The sequence below is a fragment of the Suricata suricatta genome, chromosome 17, assembly GCF_006229205.1.
Source record: "Suricata suricatta isolate VVHF042 chromosome 17, meerkat_22Aug2017_6uvM2_HiC, whole genome shotgun sequence".
NCBI classification, from domain to species: Eukaryota; Metazoa; Chordata; class Mammalia; order Carnivora; family Herpestidae; genus Suricata; species Suricata suricatta.
In genome coordinates, this window is record NC_043716.1 from 7714130 (window position 1) to 7741165 (window position 27036).

At 40.7% G+C, this 27036-nt stretch overlaps 1 long non-coding RNA gene across 1 annotated transcript in view; it reads right to left on the reverse strand.

Annotated features, from left to right (window-relative positions):
- LOC115281453 overlaps window positions 1-7217 on the reverse strand; it is a 55133-nt gene extending 47916 nt beyond the window's left edge. The window contains exons 1-3 of the long non-coding RNA XR_003904320.1: window positions 7165-7217; window positions 3983-4083; window positions 3746-3827 (exon numbers count right to left, since the gene is read on the reverse strand). This is a non-coding gene — a long non-coding RNA (uncharacterized LOC115281453). The remainder of the gene's footprint in view (window positions 1-3745; window positions 3828-3982; window positions 4084-7164) is intronic.
- Window positions 7218-27036: the final 19819 nt, after the last annotated feature.

Consider the following 27036-nt stretch of genomic DNA (forward strand, 5'->3'; position numbering starts at 1 on the left):
TCCTATACTCTCTAGTCTTAACTAAATTTTTCTAGCTATGTCTAACTATTGGGGGTAAGAAAATGTAGGCATTTTACTAATAGAACCCAGAAGAAAAGGCTCCAGAAACTTCACTTCCTCAAAAGGCCAGGGAAGGGCAAGGAGGTAGACAATGTCCACAGAATTGAGACCCCAACATGTGGGTAGAGTAGAGAAAGGATTTGTTTCGTGACCTCACATAAGTCTCTTAATCTCCATGTTCCATTTCTTCATCTGTAACATAAAGATAATGATAGCAATTTTAAAGGGTTATTATAAACATTAATAAACATATAAGGAAGTTAATCATGCCTAGCACATAATAAGTCATCAATAAATATTGGTTCTTTCTTTCATTGAAGAATTACGTCCCATGATCCCCATAGCTCTGTCCTTTTCAAACACCTATTCTCTCTGCCAGTCTGATTCTGTTTCCTGACCCCTGGCCACGCACTAAGCAGGGGGCATGAATGGAGGGTAGAGGGCTAATGACCTGTGTCCTGTGCTAACTTGTGAATACTTGCCCCTAGTTAACTCCTTGTGAAGCGTCTACTTTTCCTGGGCAGCTGGTTCCAGTGTTCCTGGCTTGCTCTGTTGTCAAAATAAAACCTGCTATTTCTACCTGCCTAAAATTTTAGTCAAGCAAACACAAGACATGTTGTCTTCTTTACACCCCTCACCAAGTTTTTAACATTAAAGCTTTTCAAATTAAAATTTATGTTTTGGGGGTGCCTGGGGGGCTCAGTTGGTTAAACAGCCAACTCTTGAGTTTGGCTCAGGTCATGATCTCAGTCATGAGATGGAGCCCCTTGTGGGGCTCCACTCAGTATGGAGATTGGGATTCTCTGTCTCTTTCCCTCTACCTCCTTCCCCAACTCGTGCATGGTCTTTCTCCAAACAAATAAACTTTTTTTAAAATGTTTTATTTATTTTTGAGAGTGAGAGTGTGAGCAGGGGAGGAACAGAGAGAAAGGGAACAGAAGATCTGAAGCAGGCTCTGCACTGATGGCAGAAAGCCCGATGCGGGGCTGGAACTCACAAAATGTAAGATCATGACCTGAGCCAACGTAAGACATTCAATGAACAGAGCCACCCAGGAGGTCCATAAATAAACATTTTAAATAAACTTTTGATTTGGGGGATGCTTATTTATTTTGAGAGAGAGGGCGCAAGAGGGAGATGAGCGGACAGAAAGGGAGGGAGAGAATTGCAAGAAGATTCCACGCCATCAGTGCAGAGCCCGAAAGGGGGCTCAATCTCATGAACTGTGAGATCATAACCTGAGCCAAAACGAAGAGTTGCACCCTTAACCACTGAGCCACCCAGGTGCCCCAATAAAGAACATTTTAAAACTTTGTATTTTATTATGTCCTTTCTTGATCACTTACTCCTATATTGTTCACAAATAGGATTTTTTTTTTTTTGGTTCCCTGGTGGGTTCCAGACCTCTTCGATCTCCCATGTTGATCTTTTGCCCTTTGTTTTTGTTCTGTGTCTCTCTGGAAATCCCACTCTCGGCACTTAACAAGAGCACTGAGACCTTAGAATAGAATGGCTGGACTGAAGACACCTGAAAAGGGGAAGATGTAGACCTGAGGGGCTCACTGTCTTTGTGTTCTCATCCCCCATATCAGGGTAGATCAAGACAGATCTGGGTGATTTCACACCCTGTCTTCCTTGCTCTTTCTTATCCTCAAGGGCAAGCAAAGACTGGCTTTACCAGCCTGTAAATCAGCAGCTGCTATAAAACATGTCTGTCCTCAGCAACGACTTTCCCCTTGTGGCATACTTTATAACCATGGAACATGCCCAACATATTAATGACCCAAATTCATTACTCTAAATGCACATTCCAAAAGACACACCGCAGAGTTGTTGGAAGAGGTGCATGTGGACCAGAGTCCGGGAAGGCGAACGCCAGCTGTGTCTCACTAACTTTGAGGACCAGACAGATTAGCAGGCCCACCCCCACCCTCAGATATTTAATGAATGAGTTTTAGTGGAACATCCGCCCATGCTCCCAGTGTCCCCAGGGAGCTTGGGGAATAGGAAGATTTGAAATGACAGAGACGGACTGGACATCCCGAGTAAAGACACTTGAATCATTTCACAAAAAGAACATTGGCCAACCCACCGAAACCCTATGATGCTTCCATATTTTATATATTTTCTGCTTCCTGGTCATACAGCTTAGCAACATTAGGATTTAAAATTCAGACATGGGCCATTCACAATTTCATTCTTTTTTTAACATGTTTCTCTTCTAGGTTCCAGTTGATTTATGGAAATAAGTTCACATCATTATGATCAGGTCACAGATTACATTTTGCTCCCTGCACATTTACAAAGGCCTAAAATCTTTAGGTCTCTTATTTTAGATTGTAACCATAAAGACTCAGAGGACAGTAACCATGTATTTTCTTGGGACATGAGCCAGCACAGTACAGGAAGGGCATTCACTCCAAACTGCAACCAATATCCCACCCCTGATGTTGACATGGTCACTGATGGTTGACTTAAGGGACAACATCATCATCTATAAATATCTTCTTCAAACTTCTCGGGACTCAGTGTGTTGATCTTGCTGTCCAGACAATCAAAAAATTCTCCCTCTGCATCTCACCTCAGGTCTCCTTTGGAGTCAGTATGTTAATCCTGCCTGTACAGGTATGTGAATGTAATAATTTAGTGGAGGAGAAAGTAAGTGTGGATGAATGGAGAATAAAGCATGATTGACTTTGAACAAATATCACCAGAAACACACTAGACTACAGTGTTGTATCAGAAGATACACATGAGACAAAAATGAACATTACTTGTTAAGAAAAGAAACTTCTGGGGTGCCTGGGTGACTTAGTCAGTTGGGCATCTGACCTCAGCTCAGGTCAGAATCTCATGGTCCATGAGTTTGAGCCCCATGTTGGGTTCTGTGCTGACAGCTCAGAGCCTGGAGCCTACTTCGGATTCTGTGTCTCCCTCTCTCTCTGCCCCTCACCTGCTCATGCTCTGTCTCTGTCACTCAAAAATGAATAAATTTACTTAAAAAAAAGAAAAGGAAAGGAAAGAAAAGAGAAGAGAAGAGAAGAGAAGAGAAGAGAAGAGAAGAGAATAAAAGAAAAGAAAAGAAAAGAAAAGAAAAGAAAAGAAAAGAAAAAGAAAACTTCTGAAACTAGGCCATACATGTGAGCCTTTGGCAGGTATCAAGCACAAGTCATCTGTCTTAAACTCTATGAGTTGATCTAGTCTTTTATTCAAATGATTATTCTCTACAACCCTCTTATTCACATACAAAGCATTATATGTGGATCCCCCAAAGCTGGGGTTGAATGGCTTGTTCAGTGCATCAAGCCTGTTACCCATTGATTTGCCCAATGGTGGGGCTGAATCTGATGATTGTCTTAGGATACATGATTGTGCCACAGAAACAAAGAATCCCAAATCTTAAAGACTTATGTCAAAAAAAAGTTCTTCTCTCTCAGTCTACATGTCCATGATAAGTTGGCTGGTGACTCTACTCCATGTCATGACCCACAATGGGCCCCAAGGTGATGGAGCAACCACCAAGGGCAGCACCGATTGTCGCTAAAGAGGCAGAGGAAGGGGACCCTGGCATCACACATGCACTGGCTCCTCACACTTCCACACAGAGGTGACCCACATCATATCTACTTGTATCCCCCTGCTCAGACCAAGTCCCACAGCCATACCCAAGGGCATGCCATCTTACCAGGTGTCGGGAGGAATGAGAGCATCCGGTATTTTCAATAGTCCTAGTAACTTCCACAGGGACTTTTCATATTCAAAACCACCTAAGAAAGACATCATGGGGAAATAAAGACTATACTCCCCAGAGAAATGGAGGGGAGATGCAACAGATTGCTTGGATTAGCTGATCTTATCAATGTCATGGTGTTGCTCCCATTATTATCACTGCCCCCCTAGATGGTTACTTGATGGAACTCACTGTGTCTTCCGGACAGGTGGGATTCCTGGAAACAGATCTTCCAATCACGGCAGTGCCCATAGACTTGTATAGCTCTCTCTGAGCAGAGGGTTGGCCAAAATCTGAGAATAGACAACAGGAGGTGAAGGGTTACCTTTAGCTCACCAGTCATGAAGCTTATCAAGGGGGTTGCCTTTATCCTATTAAATGAGCTAAAAATTAGAAAACTATGTACTTTCTAATCAGCTAATTAACTAGTAACTTCTTGTGGCTAGAGCTCTTTGTAGGCTTTAATCTCTGCCTTAAAGAGGCTCTAAAATAATCAGGGAATTAAGTCATCTGTACACGCAGGTAAGTGATGACTAAGCCTTCACTCCATACCTTTGTGAGAATTTAGGACTTAAGAGTTCAACTTTCAACCCAACTGGTTTTTGGCTGACTTCCACACTACTCTTCTCCCTCATCCTTCATCAAACACATAGACTTCCCTTGTGAACTTTTTAAATAAAATGGTATTTTTGCATAAACACCAAATGGACCCCACTTGAAATAATTGGTCGTATCAGTCTGTAGAGGTCAACTGTGGCACATAAGACACTCTTGGGCTGTGACTGGTAGTGGTCAGCCCTGGAGCAGGCTAGGATTGCCGCCATCTGCAACTGGCTGGGACATGAACACCAAGGGATTTTTTTTTTCCCACTGAATTGTCTGGAACACCCAGTTCATTTGGCCTTAACTATGATAGTTTTATACAGAAAATAGGCCTGGTAGAAATGTCACAGAACACTTGCACAGTCTATGAGCTCAACCATATTGACCGGTAGAATAATAACTGGTAAATGCAGGTCAACAAAGTTAAGCTAATCAGTTGACTCATCAGAAAGGTGACTCCAAGCTCAAGAACCAATTTGTTTTATGCCTGGTCATAGTTTTTCGCTCTTCATGGTTAAAGTTAAGTCAACGGGAAAGCTGATGATATGGCTAATTTGCTCCAAATTAGTCAAAAAACTGCCTCCACTCTCTGCTTGGCCTTAGCTGAAAAGATGGTGTCAAACGTCTTCCAGTAAGAACCAAAGAATTGCAGCCACGTTACTGGTTTGTGACCCGATGAGCTCTGATACAATTCTAAGCAGCATCATGTAAAACCTGAGCAGCCAAAAGGAACAGAGTGTATGGGATTAGCTGAAGAGAATTATTTCCTGCACAGAATATCATTATCCACAATTTTCAGGTCTTTGCAAATAGCATTTATGGTCATTTTGAGCCCATTAAAATGCTTTTTAGGTATGATGTTGAGCTAAAACGTAGTCATTGCTGCAAATCCCAGTGATGAGACGGTTGCATTACTACCCAAATTACAGGCTTTGCAAAACTATTTGCTGGGAATCCTTCTAACATTGGTTGTTGAAGAGAACTTTAATTTAATTATGATTAAAGCAAATTCCTAAGCGAAACGAGGGTGTGAGAGTAGAGAATTTGTTGTTTTTGTTTGAACAAGAAAATAAAGAGCTTTGGAGCCTTTATGGATCTGGTAAATAAAGGAGAATAAATAAAGAAGTCAGTGACATGACATTTGTAGTTAGAGAACCAAGAAGGGGTCAACGTGCTGCTCACTTATCTCTTTATCCCTTTTAAGATTACTAAAGAAGGAAAGGAAAGACCAAAAATTAGTCTTATTCCACGAATTAGGCAAGAATCAATCATAAATTGAACTTTTATTAAGAGCAATTAATTTCACCCTCCTAAAAAGTCCATTGAGTCCAAATGTATGAAATCAATCAGAATCACGTATTTAGGAAACCTGGGGGGAATGTTCCATTTGGCACCATTTGAGGTTTGGACACATCGAACTGTGCTATTCATCAATGCTTCTCAATTCAAGTTACCACTTGAGAATACTGACTTGGAAATGGAAAAAAGTTAAGACAAGGATTTGAAAATCACTGGGATTTTCCCTCTCTAGTTCTGACTCACCTGTCCAAGCACATGTCAGGCTTTTTTTTTTTAATAAAGTGTTAAGACCACATTAGCCTCCGCTCGTTCTTGCCTTGCAGAATGTATAATAAATGCTTCATTGAAAGAAGTGGGGACGAGACACACATGCTTATTCCACTTCCCAGAGTCATTCAACTGACATTTGGGGTCCAAAGAGCACAGGTGTCTGTCATTGTTTAGCTCAAACTCTGTCATTCCCCTCAGCACTGTTTTGGAGCCACCCAGGCCCAGCCCAGATGGTCAGTGACGGCTCCTGGTGGAGAAATAACCTGGGCACATGGGGGGACAGTCCAGGGGTAAATCCTACTTAGTATCCATTTCCTGTTTGCTCATCTTGCCTCATGTTATGGCAGCCATAGAAGAAAATCTGATGTTTGCCTTGATTGAGTCTGCATCTGGGCTTCAAGACCAGTCTACCCCTTGGCTATGGTCTTGATGACTTCGGACCCCTCCTATTCCAGATGCAAACCTCCTTCTTTCTGACCAGGAAGTTCATGCCCTTTTACCTGGGCATGCGGTTGGCTTCACCCTCCCCTCACATTTATCTGTCATTCCCAGGGCTGGCCTCTCACTTGTGACCCTGTAATGTTCCAGAAGAAGAAGGACATCTTTTCCTGGATGATGTGTTCAACACATTAGCCACCTTCAAAGGCCAGTGGCTCTCCCAATGTCTTCAGAAACCAACGTTCCTCTTAGCCTTTCCCCCAAGCCCTATTTTCTGTCAGAGAAATGTTTTGAGCTGGAGGTCTTTGAGAGAAAAAAGATCACCACCAACACAACAGATGTGACAGAATCATCAGGTATGAAACTTCCGCATGAAGGGGAGTTTATTGCTGGATTTTCTACTCCATCCCACCGCTTGTCTGTATTGCTTATTCAGGCACCAGGACCATATTATTTTAGAGAATTTGTGGTATATTTATTAAGGGCGAGATTCTCCCCCTCACACGTTTCCTTATTGTTTTCTTGTCCGCTGCTGCAATGTTGCTTTGCTGTGGAAACCTGAGTATCAAGTTGTCTAGTTTCATAAAAAGCTGGTTGGAGTTTTTATTGGGAAGATTTACTTTTTATTCACATTTGCCCCAACATTTTCAGCCTGATTTCTTCCTCCACTGCCAAACATAAGGCTTGTGTTAGTTTCCTAGGGCTGTAGTAACAACATACCATGAACTGAGGGGGCTTAAGGCAGCAGAAAGTTATTCACTCACAGTTGTGGGGGTCAGAAGTTTGCAGATAAGGTGTCTATAGGGCCGGGCTCCCTCTTAGGACTCTAGGGAAGAAGAATCATTCCTTCTTCTTCTAGATTCTGGTGGTTGCTGGCAATCCAGTCGGTTTCCATGGTCACATGGAGTTCTCCCTTGGGGATGACTGTATTGACAGGCCTTCTTATAAGGACACCAGGCCCTGGATTGGGGGCTCACTCTAGCCCAGTATGACCTCTTCTTACCTAAATAAATACAAATTTACAAAGGGTGTATTTCTAAATGAGGTCACATTCTGAGGCTCTGGGAGGATATGAATGTGGTAGGGGTTATACTACACAACTCGGTACAGAGCTGTTCTTATAAATAAGATGTGTGCAGAGACCAGGTGACAGCCAAGCCAATGGGTCCACAAATGATAACGATTATCTTGGCAATGGCTTCCCCTTGGCTCTACTCCTGCCTGTAGCCTCCATTACAGGCCTGGTCGATAGAGGGTATGTTCTCTCAACTTCTCTTCCCCTCCACCACGCTCTCTCAACTCCTGCCTTCTAGCAAATAGCTGTCTATTAGCTCAGCTACAACTGCTCTCTTGAGTCACCTAAAGTCCCTTTTTAACTCGGTTGAAAGTGGCTCAAAGGTCTGGTGCTCGCTTCATATCCTTTACACCTTAAAAAAATCTGCATCGGAAGGCCATTGGTATATTTAGTCTTTCTTTTATCACTCATCCAAAGAATGTGTGGTTCTTTACTTGAAGTGTATTTTCCAGAGCTTCTTGGACCATCATACTTTTCCAGTATTCACAAAGAAGTTAGAGACTGGTGGCCCATTTGGGGAAATGAGAGCAGTATAGTTTTTTAAAAGAGCAAGGAGGAGTGCCTGGGTGGCTCAGTCAGTTAAGTGTCCAGCTTCAGCTCAGGTCATGATCTCATAGTCCATGGGTTCGAGCCCCGTGTCAGGCTCTGAGCTGTCAGCACCTGGAGCCTGCTTCGAATTCTGTGTCTCCCTCTCTCTCTGACCCTCCCCTGCTCGAGCTGCCTCTCTCTGTCTCTCAGAAATAAATAAAAAATAAAATAAAATAAAATAAAATAAAAAGAGCAATGATTTGCGTGTCCTTTACATAAGACTTTTGTGTTCTACTTTACCCAGGCATCCCACTTCCTGTGCTTTGTACCATTATGCATCCTGCTTCATCTCCCCACCGTTGGAGATGTTTGAAGTCCCGAGGTAGAGGGTCAGGTGATGAATTATGCCCCTCTTTACCTAGGGGCTGTCCATGGGGTACCAGGAGCCAAATACTTTCTTCCCAATGCCTTTATAATTCTTAGGTATATATTAAGATTATCTGCCATTTTGGAAAGGGGGATTATTTTCCCCTCAATAATTTATACAAAATTTGTTTTATATGTTAAGGCTATTAAGTTGTTGTTTGTGTAGTAAAATCCGCCCCCCCTTGCTCAACATTGGCCATTCAATTAACTTCTACACTGCAAAAGTCATGAATTTCATGTAATTTTCCATTTTCTTTTATGGCTGTTGCTTTTAGTGCTATGGTAATAAAGTAAAGATTTTTAAAATTTGCCTAGTTGAAATTGGGACTGAAGATGCATAACATTTATAGATCAATTTTAAGAAAATTATAAGAACTCAATGTATTCAAAATAAAAAAATGTGTTTTTACTTTGGGTACTCTTGTAAATGGAGTTCTTTACCTATGTTGTATTTCTTAAAGCATCTTCTCATTATTCCAGAAGCAAATGTATGCATTCTAGAAAATTATACAATACAGAGAACAAAAATAAGAATATAGAAACATTATATCTCACTGTTTACAGAATACTCTTTCTAACACAATAGTAGGTATGTTTTCAGACCCTTTTATAATTTTTGTACCAAAAGGAGTTCGTGTTGTATATACTGCTTTGTAACTGTTTGGTGAATATTCTTCATCTCTCCACTATGATAATTATTTATTTTACCTAATATGTAAATATTGCCTGATAGGCACTATTCAGTTTCCTTTAATTGTCCTCAATGTCTTTCAGTTTGTTTGTTTGTTTCAAAATCCTATCTAATCTACAACTACACATTAATTTTGTTCGCTATGATTCTTAAGTCTCTTTCCAACAGCCTTGGCTTGGCTTGAGAGTTCAGGCCAATCATCTACCAGAATGTTCCTCCTATTGTCATTATTTCTTACTCATTCTATCATTTAGCTTGCTCTTCCTTCCCATATGTATCTAGTAAACTGGAGTTAGATCTATAGCTTGATGTGCTCAAGTCAAATATTCAGACGTATCATGTGATATGCTGAGTCACAGAATACATCAGCTGTTCCACCATTTATCATGCGAACATGAGACAAGATACTAAGATCAACCACTCGTTTGCAGTGATAAAAGTCTGATGCATTCATTGTACAAATGTACATTTCCCGCTCTGACTATGTTGTGTTGTGTGTTATTTAAAAATCCAGTTTATCCAATTGTCAATATTGACTCATAATCATTTCCTGAATTAATAGTGCCATTAAGGTTTACACAATTATTTGTTTCAATGCTTCAGAAAAATATATTCTTTCCCATGAATGAAGAATCATCAAAACAAGGACTTAGTGTAATAGCTGTCTCAAATTGTTACCAATGAGTTTTCTGTACTTTAATATTTCTATGATTCATGAATTTTCTTTAAAAAAATTTAATGTTTATTTATCTTTGAGAGAGAAAGTGACAGAGTGTGAATGGGGGAGGAGCCGAGCAAGAGAGGGAGACCCAGAATCTGAAGCAGGCTCCAGACTTTCATCTGTCAGCACAGAGCCTGATGTGGGGCTTGAACCCATGATCCATAAGATCATGACCTGAGCTGAAGTTGGCGCCTAACCAACAGAGCCACTCAAGTGCCCCTAATTTTTTTAATGTTTATTTTTGAGAGAGAGAAAGAGAGAGAGAGAGAGAAGGTGCAAGCAGGGGAGGGGCAGAGAGAGAGGGAGACACAGAATCCAAAGCAGGCTCCAGCCTCTGATCTGTCAGCACAGAGCCCCATGTGGGTCTTGAACCCATGAACCATGAGATCATAACCTGAGCCAAAGTCAAAACTCACCATGCTGAGCCACACAGGCACCCCATGATTCATGAATTTTCTTTGACTCATTGTATTTGAATTTGTTCTAATATCATTTTTAACTATTATTATTTATTTTTTAAAGAGTTTTTTTTTTAAGAGCAGTTTTAGATTTACAACAAAGTCAAGAGGATTCTCATAGGCCCCTTGCTCCACACATGCACAGCCTCCCCCATTATCAACATCATTCTCATGAATGGTGCATTTTTAAGCAAGGACAAACCTACACTGACATCATAACATCACTCAAAGTCCCTAGTCTACCTTGATGTTCACTCTTGATGTTGTATAGTCCGTAAACTTAGACAAATGCATAATGATATACATCCATCATTATAATGTCATACAGAGTATTTTCACTGCCTGAAAAAATCCACTATGCTCTACTTGTTCATCTGCCCTGCTCCCAGGCTCCCCACCCTGCAACTGCTGATCTTTGAGTTGTCTCCATCATTTTGCCTTCTCCAGAAAGTAATGTAGTTGTGGTCATATAGTATGTGCCCTTTCCAGATTGGCTTTTTTTTACTTAGTGATATGTGTTTATGCTTCCTGCATGTCTTTTCATGACTTGATAGCTCATTTCTTTTTATGATACTCCATTTTCTGGGAGTACCACAATTTTTTTTTATCCATTCATCCACAGAAGGACATATTGGATGTTTCCAGGTTTGGGCCATTAGCAGTAAGGTGGCTATGAAATTCCATATATAAGTTTGTGTGTGGACATAAGTTTTCAGTTCCTTTAGGTAGAGAGCAAGAAACATGACTGCTGAATTATATGATAAAAGTATGTTGGTTTTGTAAGAAACCACCAAAGTGTCTTCCAAGGTAGCTGTAATACATTGCATTCCAACCAACAATGTATGAGTTTGTTACTCCACATCCTCGCCAGCATTTGATGGTGTCAGTATTCTGGATTTTGGCCATTTTAATAGGTATGTAGTGGTATCTCAATGATGCTTTAATTTGCCTTGCTCTCATGACATATGATGTGGAACATCGTTTCATAGATGTATCTGCCATCTGTTTCCTTTTTAGTGAAGTGTCTGTTAAAGTCATTGGCCCAATTTTCTATCAGGCTGTGTACTTATTATTGAGGTTTATTATTATTATTTATTCACTTATACATTTCTATGTTTATAGACAAAGTACTAGGTGTTGAGAATGCAGATGATTCTCTACATATGAGCAAGATAATCTCCAAAAGATCATTCTTAAGCCCATCTGCTTGTAAGTTCAAAGAAAAATGATAAATATAAGCATACTGTCAACAATTAATAGTAGGCAGAATTGATGAGATTTTGTTTTTTAATGTTTTTTTTTTTTTTTTGAGACAGAGAGAGACAGAGCATGAGCAGGGAGGGGCAGAGAGAGAGGGAGACACAGAATCTGAAGAAGGCTCCAGGCTCCAAGCTGTCAGCATAGAGCCTGACACGGGGCTTGAACCCACAGACTGTGAGATCATGACCTGAGCCAAAGTTGGAGGCTTAACTGACTGAGCCACCCAGGCGCCCTGATGAGATTTTGTTTTTTAGACTCTGTGCTCTGAAGGTTTCTGTGTTCAAAGATTCTTGAAAGAGTTGCTGCCTATGGAAAGAAATAAAAAACAGGTTTTAATAAAATCACAGACTAGGGGTAAAAAAATGAGTAAATAAAGTTACATTACAACATTACCTTCTGGGGAAAAGGGCCTGAAGGATGAGGATTATTCTCATTTCTTCTTAACCTTTTATTATGGAAAATTTCAAGTATATGAACAGGTAGACAAAACTATAGTGAGTTCAATATACCTATCACCCAACTTCCAAGATTACCACCATACGCTCATTCTTATTTCAGCAATAGCCCTATTCACTCCTTCCTGACCCCTGGATAATTTGAAGTAAATTTCTGACATCAATGACATCAATCACTTATAAATCATAAATATTTCAGTACCTATCTCTAAAGATAAGGACTTTTAAAAATGTAATTATAATACACAATCACCCTGGAAAGTGAATAATAAATATTTAATACATCAAATATCTCATAGAGTTCATATTTTCCCCATTGTCTTACACAATTTTGTAAAGTTAAGTTTGTGTGAGTTTTGGTCTAAATAAGATCCAAACATTCCATTTGGTTGATATGTATCCTCAGAATCAAAGATTTTTTACAGGTTTTTCTCTCTTCTATACATTTATATTAAAGGGGACAAGATCCTTGTCTTGAAGGATTTCCCATAGTGTCATCTAATGTAAGCCTCTATGTTCTGTAAATTAGCAGTTAAAGCCAAAGTTTTTGTTTTTTAGACTCTGTGCTATGAAGGTTTCTGTGTTCAAAGATTCTTGAAAGAGTTGCTGCCTATGGAAAGAAATAAAAACAGGTTTTAATAAAATCACAGACTAGGGGTAAAAATATGAGAAAAACGAATCCAAATTCAGATTGGAATTTTTATTTACCAAGAATACATTACAAGTGACATTGTATACTTCCATAGGAGGCACATGATATCTGGTTGTCACTCTTTGGTGAAATTATCAGCTTTAATGAGAATCACAGAAAACACAGAAAATCATTCAGTTTTTATCTTTCTTTCTTCATTCATTAGCTGGAATATTTCTTTTGTCTGTTTGTTTTTTGTTTTGGGAGAAAGAGTCAGAGAAGTGGAGAAGGGCAGTGAGAATGAGAGAGAATTTTAAACAGGCTCCATGCCCAACATGGAGCCCAACATGGGGCTCAATCTCACCACCCGGGGACCAGGACCTGAGCCAAAATCAACAGTCAGTCACTCAACTGACTGAGCCACCCAGGCAACCCTAACTGGACTATTTCTAAAAAGATGACTGTTTCCTCATTGAGTACCTACTTGCCCAGTGCCACAAACCATACAGAAAAGGCAAAATAAATGCTTGACTGTTTTTTTTTTACTTACAATTTTTGAAAATAATGGGAAGTATTTATGGATTATTCCAAAGGTGACCAGTGTCTTTACTATCATTATGAGTTCATGACTTTAAGTGTATTTGACGTACTTCAATCTATTATGATGCTGCTGCTTCTGAAATGGTCCTATTCTTGGCCAGTGAGACTCTCTTCAAGTTGGTTCTTGAATCCTTTCAGCATGGCCCCAGTAAAGTTTGTTACTTACCTTACTTCTGGTACCACAAGGTGAACCATCTTGTGCATATACTTCCCTAGACCTTAAGTCAGCCATTTTTCTGAGAAGCCCTCATTCCTTCTAATGGGAAATATTCAGAACCCATAATGGGGCCTCCAAGGGCAAATAAGCCATTACATATTTTTCATTGTTTATCGTTGGTTTGGATGGGAACACTGATGTGCATTTTTCCTAAAAGCAGCCACTGCATAGAATGCTTAGTAGCTCACAGAGTTTTCATTAGATTCTCTTGGAATGTCGAGGTAGATAGATTACCATTAAGGATGATATATGTATTATTTTGAAATAAGTATCATTTTTATTTAGTTTACCAAAACTTTTTAAAAAATAAATTAAGGGAGCTCCTAGGTGGCTCAGATGATTAAGCATCCTACTCTTGATTTTGGCTTGGGTCATGAGTTCGAGCCCCACATCGGGCTCTGCACTGACAGCATGGAGGCTGCTTGCGATTCTCTCTCTCTCCCTTTCTCCGCCCCTCCCCCGATTGGGCTCCTCTCTCTCTCAAAATAAATAAATAAACATAAAAAATAAATTAAGGTTGAGTATACCAAAGCCATTTATATATAAAAATATAAAGTTTATAGTTTACAATATAAAGGCAGTCTTTCTCATTTTCTGCTCTTCTAAACTTCTATTTATTCCCCTATGTCTTTATAATTAAAATTCATTTGATTTTTCAACTGAGAATCTTTGATTTATTTAATCCACCTAGAGTGTTATAAATACCATAATTTTCTTCTATTATTTTGTTTAATATTTTCAGCAGTTTATGTTCCCTTTGCTACACTGTTCATTTTCCCTCTTACATACTCTTTTGGTACCTGGTGTAGTGCTGTCCACTTTTGTAAATTAGTAATTTACCAAAGGTATTAGGTAAAGGTGTTAATGGAAACTCTAGAGGAAAAAAATATGTAACACATTCCACGATTAAACAAGGTCAGGAAGCATTCAGATATTGTGAGGAAACTATAATAAGGTATCAAAAAAGTGGAACTCCTAAGAATCTCAGCATTTAAGCAATTTGTTTAAATATGTTAAAACAGAGTTCACAACTTTATTTGAATTCAGAACATATTTTTCCTGATACATCTAGTGACATTTTATGGAAAAGTGATGTGTGGGGGAGTAGCCATTTGGGAAATGCACTCTTGGTTATTTGAAACGCATACCTCTTACTTTGCTATACCGTTGCTCACTTCGGAGAACTCCCGACAGTACATACTGAACCTATTTCCCCAACCCTTCTTGAGCCAATCTCCTGTCCTATGAGTCTTCTCATCCGGCCACTTCAGCTGACTCTTCGGATTCACTGCTGCTCACGACCCGACATCATGGCGTAATTCTATCATCATTAGAGTTTTCCAGCTGAGAGATATTTTATTAGCAAATGATTAAATCAAGCTATTGCAAGCGAAATGTATGGTGATAACCATAGCTTGGCCCCAGGTAGGTGTTCTAATCACTGAAAGTAAGAAAGGAATGGCTAGTGGATGGTAAGAGAGAAACACAGATCTGAAGCCCACAGGAAAATGGGCAGACGTGTGTTTATCGCCTAAGACATGGAGATTGCCTTTAAAAGGACCAGTATCATCACATTCACCTGGCACTTTTAGCCCAAGAAGTTCAAAGAACTTCAAAGGCTCCAAGGCAAAACCTTTTGTTGGAGCCAAATAAAAACCTCTTTGGCTCTGAAATGGCCATCAATGTTTGGTGGTTCACCAGTTTCCAAAGAAGGGAAATCGAGGGTCTGTGTGGAGAAATTGGCTGCGAAGGGGACTCTGTTCTGTGACAGCCACACAGCCACTCAGTGTGTCCTTGGCCAAGTCATTTCGTTTCTCTTACCCTCAGGTACGGCAGCTGGAGAAGATGGTAGAGAGGTAGCAGAAGTAACTCAATGCTTCTTAGGTTCTCAAAAATTCTGCAATTCTATGCACATGAATTTGGGGGTGTTGCTAGAACAAATGTCACGAGGAACAGGTTGTGATGCTGCAATGTCACACAAACGTCCCGTGTCACAATGAAACCCCCACACACATCGGGACGTGCTGTTTGAATATTTCTTTTGGGGAATATTGGTTTCAACCCATGAAAGAGCTGTGAAATCAATTTTATGAGTCACTTCCAATGCTTCTTATAAATTTTTAAAATGTTTATGTACTAGTGAGAGAGAGAGGGATAGAATACGAGTGGGGGAGGGGCAGAGAGAGTGGGAGACACAGAATCTGAAACAGGCTCCAGGCTCCGAGCTGTCAGCACAGAGCCCGATGTGGGGCTTGAACCCATGAACCATGAGATCATGACCTGAACAGAAGCTGGATGCTTAACTGACTGAGCCACGCAGGCGCCCCTCCAACACTTTTTAAGAAAGATGATATAGAAGTATAAAAAAATATGAGTGCATCACACGCGGGTAAGGGTAATGAATATTTTATGAAGTTCTGTTTTATTTTATTCACACTTGGATATGTACCAGGTTGTCCTGGAAAAGACACGTTTCAAAGTGGATTGCTTAACAGCAGTTTGAGACACACTCCCCTGACAGAAATTATCCGGAGATGGATTTGGTGAGTTGAGATAATAGTGAACTTCATCAGATATGGCAAATTTTTCACAAGGGTGGCAGTATCGACTTCACTCTGATCCGCTCCATTTGAAAGTCTGAATATAAACAAACACGTTTGAGTTTTTTTTAGATGTGCTCATTTTTCCCAAGCTGAAGGGTGTAAAATTGTATGATATTTCCACTCTCTTTCTCCTGGCTGCTAGTGACAGTGAATAACTTTTCAGGGATCCGTTGGTCATCTGAATTTCCCACTCACTGATCTATCTGCTTTTTCCACTTTTGCCTTGTTTGTCCTGTTCTTATTGGCTTAAACGAGTTGTAAAAATATATTCTGGATACTTCGTGAGTGAGTGATACCCTCAGTAAATATTTTTTTCCAAGTCTACTGTGTTAAAAAATGCAAAGCCTTGGGTGTCTGGGTGGCTCAGGCGGTTAAGCATCGATTTCGGCTTGTGTTATGATCTCATGGTTTGTGAGTTCGAGCCCTGCATCAGGCTCTGTGCTGACAGCTCAGCCTGCTTCAGATTCTCTCTCTCTCTCTTTCCCTCCTTTGTTCACATACACAAACTCTCTCTCTCAAAAATAAATAAACATTTTAAAAATTAAAAAAAAGAATTGCAAAATTTTACAGGATCTTACAGTTCAGAGACTTGAAACTGTAATAGGGTCAAATTTATCCATCTTTTTCTATTGACTTGTGATTTGGGGGTCTTGGTTAAAAAACTCTTCTCTATTCCAAGTTCATTAAAAACATTTGTATGTATTCTTTTAAAACTTTTATTTATTTTTTTATTTTTTAATGTTTATTTCTTATTGAGACAGAAAGAAACAGAGCATGAGTGGGGGAGGGGCAGGGAGAGAGGGAGACACAGAATCCGAAGCAGACTCCAGGCTCTGAGCTGTCAGCACAGAGCCCCATGCAGGACTCGAACTCATAAACTGGGAGATCATGACATGAGCTGAAGTCAGATGCTTAACTGACTGAGCCACCCAGATGCCCCTTAAATCTTTTAAAGTTTGTTTTTCAGATGTATCTCTTTATTCTATCTGGGAAGTGGTTTGTTTTTGTGCATCGCGTGAGGCAGGGGTCTGCTTTTTTGTCACTATGAACAGCCCATTTTATTTTCAAGGCCATTTACTGAGCAATTCCTTCTTAACTCAGTTGTTAAAGTGACCTTTCTCAGACACCCAGCTCCCAGATATACGTAGCTCTGTTTTTGTTATAAAAATGACTGATGCCTTACAAAGCCAACTTTATTTGCTGTTAGACACTCCCTGATAACTCCTGAAATAGTTTTGAGGAAATTATTTTGCAGAGAACTGTAAACTCGAATTAATATATGAAGGGTTTCAATTACCAAGAAATAGGAAATGCAGGTTACATGCATTAAATACACATTAAAATATATTGGTGTCTTCCAACCAAAGGCATTCTGTTATGAACTAGTGACAAAGTTATAAATATGATCGTTATCCTTGAGTGATAAGAAAATCTTCAAGCAAGTTATGGTCTGGCATAGTACTCAGCAACCCTATCAGACTGAGCACTCCTTTTTCTAAAATAACATTTTGTAATCGTCCCTATTACCATCCTGTACTTTATTTTATTTGTAGGCATCTTTTGTCCTATCTGCTCATACATCAAAAAATCAATACAGCACCTTTTTGTAATATAAATAAAAAATAAAAGTGCTACGTAAGAGAAGAATACATGGTTCAATATGCGAATGCTCAGGAAGGACCCTCTGAGTAATGTCTTCAAAAGCCTGCCCTGTGTGTAGAGTCACCTTGAATGTGACAGGGGCGGTCACAGCCCTGTATTATATAGTTACTTTTCGCTGACTCCATCACCACAAGAAGCATGGCCACTGACAATTGTAAACAGCTAACTAAGTTTCAAGCAAAACAATGTCCAATAATGTCTTGGTTTACGTAGTTGCACTTCTAGAAAATGCAGTATATAGGAAGGTGGAGACATTTACTTTGTATATAATGCGAAGTAGTCTAGGCTTGAAGAGCATAAGCTGTGTTTTCATCCACATGAATGTCCAGTTGAACCCTGACAAGGCAAGACGGGTAAGCCACTATTTTTCTTTCCATGGGCCCATCTGCATCACAAGAATGCCCAGGTTCTGTGGTCTTCACTCGTTAACTACCAACAGTATCCTCCAAATCATTTCGGTCACCAAAAACTACCTCCTCCCTTCCCACAAAGTCTCAGAATGCACTCTCCAGGGATATTACCAGCCTTACTGAATGATATTGGTCTAAAAGCAAGAGAAATAAGGGGATACCTGGATGGCTCAGTCGGTTAAGTGTCCAACTTTGGCTCAGGTCATGATCTCACTGCTCATGGGTTCGAGCCCCGCGTCGGGCTCTGTGCTAAAAGCTCAGAGCATGGAGCCTGCTACAGATTCTGTGTGCATGTGTGTCTTTCTCTGCCTCCTCACCCACTTGCTCTGTCTCTCTCTCAAAAGTAAATAAACACATTAAAATAAATAAATAAATAAAAGTGAGAGAAATACTAAAAGTCTGGGGATAAATACATATGTGGGGTGCATTGGGGTACCCTGGAGAATAGCAGGGCCACCACGGTGGGGTGAAGTGTGGTCAGCAATGGTCCTGCTGGAAAATGACATGGACAGGCAAGAATCATAAATAAATGTTATTCAGGTGTCTGAGTCTGAGGAGGGGGGTTGAAAGCATGTCTTGTTACTCTATAAAGAAAGCTTCTTTCCTTTGCTGTTAGAAGGTGATTATTTTCTTCACAGACAATGAAGAAAATCATACTTAGAAAAATGTCACCAAAGCCAGACCCATCACCTCCCAACCCACCCACCTCAGGACTCAAAGACTGTCTTAACTAGGGTACAAACAGACAAGATGTTTCATTTTCTTTAGTTTGAGAAAGCAGATTTTTCTCTTTGCCTGTAACACTCATACACAAAGATGTCTGTGAATTTCTTTCATCTGAGACACCAGCTTAGCTCCATAGCCTGCAGAACTTGGACTTCACCACATCTCCCACGAGTCTGTTTTGTTAACATATCTCTCTTTTGAACTGATATCTGCAAAGGGAAAGAAAGATGGAGACATCTTTACTCGTTTACTCCTTGCCTGACCCTCAAAGGTCGTTTCCCTCTGGAAGAATTTATTTGAGCATCAGCAGCCCAGGGATCGAAGGAAGTGGAAGCTTAGCAAATTATCATGCAGAATATCCTCTGAATAGATTTATTAGCACAACCGGGAAATTCACAGTTGGGATGGGCTGGATCCAATAATGCACGCCTCTTAGCAGCACAAATCCTAATCTAAGTCATTCCAAGTGAGACAGGTTTTACAAGAAGTCTTATCACTATACAAGGCAATTCTTGCAGGAAACTAGTAACTGCAACCTCATGTCTCTTTATAACTCCATTCATATTTTTTTTTCAAAAAAATACTGGAGGGACACGTGGGTGCCTCGTTGGTTAAGCGTCTCAGAGCCTGGAGGCTGCTTCAGATTCTGTGTCTCTCTCTCTCTCTCTCTCTGTCCCTCGCTTCCCCTCTCAAAATAAATAACTAACCACTTAAAAAATAAATAGAGGCACCTGGGTGGCTCAGTTGGTTTAGCATCTCACTTCAGCTCAGGTCATGATCTCACAGTTCGTGGGTTCGAGCCCTGCATCGAGCTCTATGCTGGCAGCTCAGAGCCTGGAGCCTGCTTCATATTCTATATCACCCTCTCTCTCTGCCCCTTACCTGCTCAACTCTATCTCTCTCTTAAAAATAAACATTTTTTTAAATGTTGGGTATGAATTCTGGATTCCATTCAACATTGGCCCATGATGAAGAATAGCACGTCGTCAGTGCTGGTCTTTTGTCTGATGAAATGAACGTTTGCTGAGTTCAAGGGAGGGTAAATGAATGAAAGTTTGACTCCAAGAAATCACATGAGCCCACACTCTCTGTTAATTTAGTCTGCTGCTATTTCAACACACCACATTATCTGGACCCATAAAGATCCCCCTCTGAATCCAAAAAGAAGATCTAGTGTGGCCTAAAGCAAAATTCTCTCAAGTTAAGTGGAATTTGGAAGGGCACCTAAAACATTCCTGGTGGCATCTGGTTTTCTCTTTTCAATTGATTACAACTTTCAACACTCAATATTTCCGTCCAGGTTTTTCTCTAGTGTGCCCATGCCTGGTAGAGAGAAATAGAATACTAAGACAAGTAAGTGCCATTTAATATTCTTACTTAATTGAAAAGACTTTCATAAGGATAAAATCAACTAAAGTATCTCAAAGTATTTATTTTTTTTCTTTTGAGATTCTTAAGTTTATTTATTTATTTTGAGAAAGAGAGAGAGAGTGAGCAGGGAGGGGCAGAGAGAGAGAGGGAGAGAGGAATCCCAAGCAGGCTCCTCACTGTCAGCCAGAGCCCGACACAGGGCTCAAACTTACAGGGAGATCATGACCTGAGCCGAAGTTGACTGCTTAACCAACTAAGCCACCCAGGTGCCCCTTGAGAAAGTATTTCTTAAATTGCTAAATACAGTAATTTACTTAATATCCAAAGTGTGCCAGTCACAAGGCTGTATGTTTTCAATAAGAATATGAGTAGTACTAATCTTCTGTCCTAAAAAATCTGACAGAAAAGTGAAAATAGTGACAAATAAAAATTCCCTTAAGGGCATTTCTTAAGAGATTTCTGTAAAGGGACTGTCGTCTACACACTTCCAATATTTATGTGTATAATACATGGAGGCTACAGTATCTGAGGACTTTATGGACAAAGGGCCTGATGATAATGAGTGATAGGAATTCAGGATGGAAAGAATGTTCATAGTCTTAATGTATAATTCTATACAATGAACTCTGAAAGATATACCATGGGCTCTGAGATCAAGTTCTTTCCTCCCGACGAAGGAGTTGATCACTCATAACTGTGTGGCTAAGTCAATGGCTTGGGCTGGTCTCTTCTCTTCCCATCCTCCTTGTTCTTTTCCTTCTTATCTGGACTGTTCCAGAATACCCACTTCTTGCTCAAGGGCCCTTCTTGAAACACTTTCATCTTTGCCAACAGATTTAGCAAAAATGCAGAATCTTTATCAATCAACTGCTTTCAGAGTTTTTGTTTTCCTTCAATACCTTTGATTAATGTCAACTATGGCTTTTCAACTCTCCCTAATCAGAAGCTTTACTCCTTCTGGTAACTGGGTTCTGATAAATGCACTTTATTTCAAGTAGAGAAAGTGCTAGCTCAGAGGCTGTGGTTTCCATTTCTTTGTATAAGGTTATTTATTTATTTATTTTTGAGATACAGAGAAAGAGTACCAGTGGAGGACAGGCAGAGAGAGAGGGATTCTCTCTCTCCCTCTCCCCCACTCCACGTGCATAGGTTCTCTCTCTCAAAATAAATAAACAAAACTTAAAAAAAAACCCTCACATCCAAAATATATACAGTAGCTGTCTTCTTGACCTAATCTTGACTAACTGATAGGTGTAGTCTCTTTCAAGAGACCCAATGGGATGTTGGGTAAACACTCTTTTGCTTCTGGTTTTCTCCCCATCCTATATATCCCCCTCTCTATCCTGGGATTTTTCTGGCCATGTTACATATGTCACCGTTCCTATTCTCCTGGTGCCCTTTCCCCTTTCCTCACTCTTGTGTTGGAAGGGGTGAGTTGTTATTTACTACACATAATACTACCTTATCATTGCATATCACCTTGCTCAGTGTTAGAAGACATTTAAATGGTCAACAGAATAGCCAGTAGATTCAACGGTAAAGCACTGGTAATGTGGGGGGAGAGGCAGGAAATGAAGGACAGTGAAATTCTCAGCTATCATGGTGGAGTCTAATGTCTAAAATTGACACGTCAAGAGAGTAATATGGATATGATATTTGGAAATGTCAAAGTACCTACCAGGATCAACGAAAAGAGTTTAACGTGATTAGTCCTGGAGATGAAGACTGAAAGGCATGGAGAGATTGGGACAGAGAATAGGTATTTTTTTATTTTAAGCCCTTGGGTAAAATTGTATTTTTTCAGTCATGTATACGTACTATGTCACCTTCTTGTGTCCCGTCTCTCACAGCATGCACACAGACCTCCTGTCCTGAGATGAATGAAGATAAGCTGCAGAGTGGAGAGAGCACTGATGGAATGCCCTGGTCAGAGGCTGATAGACCTGTCCAGGTGAGGGCTGGGGAGTACCAGAAGCAAGGAGTCAGTAGCGTTGGAAGAGTCTTGGGAACTGATTGCCTGGAGCATGATGGAGTCCCAGAGATGCTGGTTAGGTGGGTGTGGGGAGTGAGTGTCCTTCCAGACAGCCAAGACTTGGCAGCAGCAAGTTGGCCTTTGGCAGATAAACACCGCATTTAGTCACGTCATAACTGAAAAATATAAGTACTACCTGGAAGACTGAGAAAGGAGAGTTGGACATTGTATTAGTTTGCTCTGGCTACCATCACAAAGTATCAGAGACCGGATGGCTTCAACAACAGAAATGTATTGTCATGTAGCTCCGGAGGCTTGAAGTCCAACATCGAGGTGTCATCAGGGTTCATTTCTTCTGAGGCTTCTCTCTTCAGCTTGTAGATGGTTACCTCCTCCCTGTCTCTTCACATGATCTACCCTCGGTGCCTGTTTGTGTCTAACGTCCCTTGCTTAGGATGCCAGTCACGTTGGATGGCTTCATCTTAATTACTTCTTTGAAGACCCTATTTCCAAATACAGTCACATTAGGTGTCACTGAGAGCTGGAATTTGGGACAGGACACACTTCAGCCCATGATGTCACATCTGACTCCACAAGACATTTTCTCTCCGCCAGCTTCCAGACCTGCTACAAACATCCTGACACATCCATCATTTTAGTCCCTGTCTGTGTTCCTCAGCCCTAGTTCTTTCAACCCACACCCCCCACCAATCCATTAATAGGATTGTTTTTTTTTTTTAAGTTTACTTATTTATTTGAGGGGAAGAGGGGTAAAGAGAGAGAGAGAATCCCAAGCAGGCTCTACCCTCTTGGCTCTGAGCTCGATGCTCAGACTCACAAACTGTGAGATCATGATCTGAGCCAAAATCAAGAGTCAGACGCTCAACAGACTGAGCCACCCAGGATCCCCATAAGATTTTGGGGGTGGGGTACATAAAGGTCTTCAGAGACCCAACATTCCAACTGCTGACTGTGCGCTTTTGGAAAACTTTTCCTAAAATGAGATCCATGATAGAGAAATCACAAAGTGATCATGAAGCCTTGTTGTATATCCCACCTCCCCTAAGTACTATACTTTCTAAAAAATTAAGCCAGTGAGTAACCTTATTAGAAAATTAAACCAATGAGGAACTTATGTTCAGAGTTGGTATTTGAGATAATGGGGCCGCTCCTCATGGATTCGGGTGGTGGGGTCTAGGGTGCGGAAGGGGACACTACAAGGCATCTGCAGCCCAGATGGAAACGGAGACCGTGAGTGCACTGACCCTGAGAGGTCAGGCAGCAACTACCTTTTCAATCTGTCTTTCACAGAAAAATATTACAGTACATTTCCTTTAAGTCATATGCTCTGCAAGAGTCAAGACTTGTTTCGTGCACTTAAAGCGTTAAGTCTACTTAGTTTATGGGGCGCCTGGGTGGCTCAGTCGGTTAAGCTTCCGACTTCGGCTCAGGTCAGATCTCACGTTCGTGGGTTCGAGCCCTGCGTCAGGCTCTGTGCTGACAGCTAGCTCAGAGCCTGGAGCCTGTTTCTGGTTCTGTGTCTCCCTCTCTCTCTCTGCCCCTCCCCCTCTCATGCTCTGTCTCTGTCTGTATCAAAAATAAATAAAACATTAAAAAAATTTTTTTTAAAGTCTACTTAGTTTATATAAGTTGAGTCTATTTTGCTCCATGTGTTTTCACACTTTGGAAGCAAATTTTTTTGACTTTATTTTTTTTTTTTAGGATTTTTTCTTTCTTTTTGAGAGAAAGAGACAGTGTGAGCACAAGCGGTGGAGGGGCAGAGAGAGAGAGGGAGAGAGAAGCCCAAGCAAGGACTGCAATGCTGGAGCTCACCACTCTGAACCAAAATCAAGAGTCCATGCTTCAGCGACTGAGCCACCCGGGTGCCCCTAGAAGCAACTGTCTCATGTGAAATATCCTAAAGCTTTCTAGAAACGTTATCATCCTTTTTAATCTGTATTGTTTTGCAAAGTATAAGGCAGCTTGTGTGTCTTTGGACATTGTAGGTTAGGTAATGCAGTAAAGCCACAGATGGCACGAGGATTGGGTGACGGTCAAGTACCATTCGGGTTATCACCAAGGGACGGCCTCCCCACCTCAGAACGCCTACGTCCTGCTCTCTGCCTCACTGTCACAGAGCATCCCGGCAACACAAAAGCCTTTTGCCACATACCTTGTCGCTGACACCCTGTGAAAAGTCGACAAAAACGATGCATAGTAATGAGCCCGGAATTTGTACCTATTGAAATTAGCACCAAGGTGGCAAAGAACACTATCTTTTTTCTTTCTTTCTTTCTTTCTTTCTTTCTTTCTTTCTTTCTTTCTTTCTTTCTTTCTTTCTTTCTTTCTTTCTCTCTCCCTCTCTCTCTCTCCCTCTCTCTCTCTCTCTCTCTCTCTCTCTCTCTCTTCCCCCCCCGCCTTTTGTTTCAGAAAAAATATAGGAAACCAGATTGAAGAAAGGTAACAAATTCTGCTTCTATTCCGGGCCCCAGTGCCAAATGGATCCAGAAACAGCACAGAAAACAACCATCGAAAAGGTAACTCGGTGCCTTCAAAACAAAACCTGAGTAAAAGTCGAAACCTTTCCAGACTTTGCAAACAATTATGATCATTTTTAAAATTTTGTCTTTCACTGAGGTTGGTTTGTCAAACTTTTGACACGTTGAGAGAGAGCAAATGCCATTGTAAATGATTCAATCTTTTGGATTTGGAAAAAGTGAAGCACCAACGGAACGAGTGTTATCTTAATATTATCTGACATTTATTTTAATTCTTACTTGACATTTTAGGACATGGGCTGTTGAGGGTCTCCCTTGCATTTCAATTTTTCAGGGTGTTTGTCTTTTGTTTCGTCCCCTGGATGGGGCCACATCTTCTCTAAATCCTGAGGGTCTTTGGTTTTAAAGAACAGAAATATATCCAGCCTTGAACAAAAAAGGGGGGGATGAATTATAAGGAAAAGGGGATTTTACTCCCACCAGGCGTGGAAAGTGTTGACCCAAACACATTAGCCTGGGGAACGGGTCTGGGATCAAAGTAGAAAGAATGCTCACCCCTCCCTGCCCTGGACCAGCATCACAAACCATGGATGCCATCGCAGGTCCCCTCAAAGAGACTTCAAACATAGTTAGTTACTCAAAAGTAACTCACACGTATGATTTCATGGAATTTCATGACTGTGGGAAATAGTAACTACCTGTCCCCGGATTGTCGCAGAGACTGGAGAAGGCGCTGGCTTGTCATCTGGATGACTCAAGCAAGCACATAGTTGAGGAAATACCAAATCCAACAACAACAACAACAACAACAACAACCACAAAAATGACAAGTGGGAACAAGATGAAGATCTGAAGGACTGGGAAGTGGCTCCTAAAGGCTTTTCCAGTTAGATATCGCAATATCGTCATATAATCCCCCCCCTCTCTACCTCCCCCTCTCTCTCTCTCTCTCTCCCCCTCTCTCTCTCTCTCTCTCTCTCTCTCTCTCTCCCTCTCTCTACCTGGACCACCAGGCAGGCTGCTTGCAAAAAAGGCAGAAAAAAAAGCTAGGAAAAGGAAAAAGAGAGGAGCGACCGCTAGCCTACAAAAGTGTTCCATCCGAGTGGTAATGAAGACCTGCACGAGTCAGGGCCACATTTCTGGATGGCGCTTTTGCAACGAACAATGGGTGCTTTAAATGTGCACACTGTCCAGCAGAATTCCAGGTGTGGAACCTGAGTCTAAAGAAACAAATGGAGAAGTGAGTAAATAGCTGACAGAATTCATACCACGACATTCTTCCTAAAAGCAAAAAACATTTTTAAAACATTCCGTGGAAGTATAGCAGACATAACATATTAGTTTTGGGTACACAACATAGGAATTCGATAATTGCATACATTACAATGTGCTCACCATGGTCTAGTGGGAGAATGTATTTGCAAATGATCTGTCCAACAAGGGATTAATATCCAAAATATATAGAGAATTCAACACCAAAAAATAATCTGTTTTATCAATGATGGAGGACCAATGAGGTTTTTTTTTTTCCAAAGAAGAGCTACAGATGGCCAACAGACACATGAAAGGATGCTCAACATCACTCATCATCACGGAAATAAATGCAGATCAAAACCACATTGAGGCTTCACATTACACCTGTCAGAATGGCCAGTATCAAAAAGACAAGAAGTAACAAGTGTTGGCGAGAGTGTTGGCAAGGATGTGGAGAAAAGGGAGCCCTCATTCATGGCTGCTGGAAGTGTACTTGGGGGAGACGCTGTAGAAAACGGTTTAGAGGTCCCTCAACCCAAATAAAATATTGAAAGCAATCCACATGAACCTTAAAAGAGTATTCAATAAGCCCATTTAATGAAACTCAATGTAGCCATTAAAAATGGCAGCTCAGTCAATTAAGCATCGGACTTCAGCTCAGGTCATGATCTCATAGTCTGTGAGTTCAAGTCCCGTGTTGGGCTCTGTGCTGACAGCTTGGAACCTAGAGCCTGCTTTGGATTCGGTGTCCTCTCTTTCTCCCTTCCCCACTTACAATCTGTCTCTCTCAAAATAAATAAATATCTAAAAATTAATTTAAGAAAACAAGTTAATAAAACGAAAACAGTGAAACTTCTCTTAAGTGGGAGAATCCTTTGTGATGCAAATAATTGATACCCGAGATTTCTCAATATGGGGCACATTTGTTCATCCCTTGCAGGTGAAGTATCGGCAAATTCTGCAGTTTCCAACAGTTACCCCTATTATCTTTAACTCGAGGAGAATTAAATCTTCTCGAAGTGGAGTTTGTGTTTCCGAGGTGAAAAAATCTTCCCCCAACCCCCCGGCTTCCTTCCAC